The sequence below is a fragment of the Notothenia rossii genome (assembly GCF_949606895.1).
Source record: "Notothenia rossii genome assembly, chromosome: 9".
In the NCBI taxonomy this organism is placed as follows: Eukaryota; Metazoa; Chordata; class Actinopteri; order Perciformes; family Nototheniidae; genus Notothenia; species Notothenia rossii.
Window position 1 is genome coordinate 47,380,144 of NC_136907.1, and position 2,500 is coordinate 47,382,643.

A 2,500-nucleotide genomic window follows, 5' to 3' on the forward strand; every position below is an offset into this window, starting at 1 on the left:
GTTCAACTTTCACCCCACGAGAGGCCTCATCAGCTGGGTTCCGTTTTGTGTCAACGTACCTCCATTGTGAGATGTCTGTGGCTTCTATTATAGCAGAGACCCTATTGGCAACAAAGGTGTGAAAGCGCTTTGTTTCGTTCCTGATGTACTTTAACACTATTATGCTGTCTGTCCAGAAGATTGAGTTTTCCAGCTCTAGTTGCAACTCTGCTTTCAGGAGTCTGTCAACTCTTGCTGCCAGCACAGCAGCTGTTAGTTCCATCCTTGGGATTGTCACATTCTTTAAAGGAGCAACTCGTGCCTTTTCTAGAACGAAAGTTACATGGATCTTCTCATCATCACTCTGCAGCCTCAAGTATGAAACTGTGCCATAGCCGTTCTCGCTGGCGTCAGATAAATTATGTAGTTGGGCACTTGTGAGCTGTCCAAATCCTTTGGGTTTAAAACATCTCGGCACACTGAAAGTGCTGAGTCTTCTTGGATCTTCTAGCCACCCCACCCACTGCAACTGGTAGTTTTGAGGAATGTGCTCATCCCAACTGTAGCTCATCTTACAGAGGTTTTGCAGCATTATCTTGACAGGTAAGGTGAAGGGTGCTAAAAATCCAATGGGGTCGTAGACCGAGCTCACCACCGACAGGATACCTCTTCTTGTGAATTGTCTTTCTTGGACTGCCATCTTGAACCTAAAGGTGTCAGTTTCTGCGCACCACTGCAGTTCCAGGGTTCTTTCGACAGGAAGGCTGTCTCTCTCTAAATCCAGTTCTTTCACTTCCTTGACTCTTTTCTCCACATCAATGGCTTCCAACACTGACCTGCTGTTGCTGATCCATTTCAGCAGTTGGAATCCTCCCAACTGGCATAGAGCGGTCAGGTCTGTAACCAAAGACATGGCTTCTGCCTCTGAAGACAAGGATTTCAAGCAATCGTCCACACAAAAGTTCTGCTTGATGGTGTCTGTTACATGAACTGGGAAGTCTGCTTTGTGGTCTTCAGCCGTTTTTCTAAGGGCAAAACTGGCACAGCTGGGCGATGATATTGCACCAAACAGATGAACAGTCATTCTGTACTCAGTGAGCGGCTGTGTCAGATCACCTCTTGGCCACCATAGGAAGCGAAGAAAGTCTACATCCTGTTTTGCCACTTGGACTTGATGATACATAGCTTTTATGTCAGCCATAACTGCTATAGAGTTTAGGCGAAACCTTGTGAGAACTCCGAGCAAGGAATTTGTCAAGTCAGGTCCCTGGAGTAGTTTAGTGTTGAGTGACACACCTTTATAGCTTGCCGCACAGTCAAATACCACTCTCAGGGTTTTATTTTGAGGATGGTACACCCCATGATGCGGGACGTACCACACCTTTCCTTCTTTTCCTTTCACCTGATGCTCTGGCACACTCTCTGCATAGCCGTTGTTTATGACATCACCAAGAAAGTTGGTGTATTCCTCTTTGAATGTTGGATTTCTCTCCAATTTCCTTTTTAGACATAGGACCCTTTGCTCAGCAAGATGGCGGTTGTTGGGCATGACAACATTGTCCTCTTCTCTAAAAGGCTACTTCAAGCAGTAATGTCCATTGTTGAGTTCAGCTGAAGTGTTGGCAATTTGCATGAACGTAAGATCTTCTATGGACACTTCTGGCTTGTCTTCTGCTGATTTCTCATTGAAGTCATGGTTGTACTGCTTCACCAGCAGTTCCTCTATGTGACCAATGGATATGCGGTTGGCTGTGACTGTGGGGCAGCTACTCCCACTCTCATTGCCTCCTCTCAATGGTCCGTTGACAACCCATCCCAATAGGGTTCTAACAGCGTAAGGTCCTTTACCCCTGCTGTTTATCACTTCCCATGGCTCCATTACTTCTGGAGAGTTAGTTCCAATTAACAGCTCCACATCAGCATCGATAGCAGGAATCACAAGTCTTCCTGTTGTGGGATGTTATTACGAGTCCCAGGCATCTTGCGTTGGGTGTACACATCCGGCAACTCAATATAGATGTTACCATTGAGTGCAGCTACCTCTAGTCCTGAGATGACGTGACTGTTGACAAAGCTTTCTTTATTCATTGTTTTCATCAGGAATTTAGTGTTCCTTCCTCTCACCTTTAGCTTCCTCATCAGTTGCTCAGGGCAGAAAGTAGATGAGCTGCCGGGATCTAGAAATGCATAGGTCTTTAGAATTGTGCTGCCTTTATTTGCCTTGATCTTTACAGGCACAATTGACAAGACGCAATCCTGTGCTCCGGCTCTTATATGGCCACATGTCTTGGGAGTAGTGGCTTGACTCATCCATGTTGTTTCTTGCTGTGTGTCCTTTGATTTGATTTCTTTCCATTCCTTTGCATGGATATGGAGAATGCTAGGATGTTTCAGGTTACACAACTTACAAGAGAGCCGACTGTGACAATCTTTACTCATGTGTCCAACTGATAGACATCCAAAACAAGCACCTTTCTTTTTTAGGAAATCAATTTTATCCCGATGCTGCTTCTTTTCCATC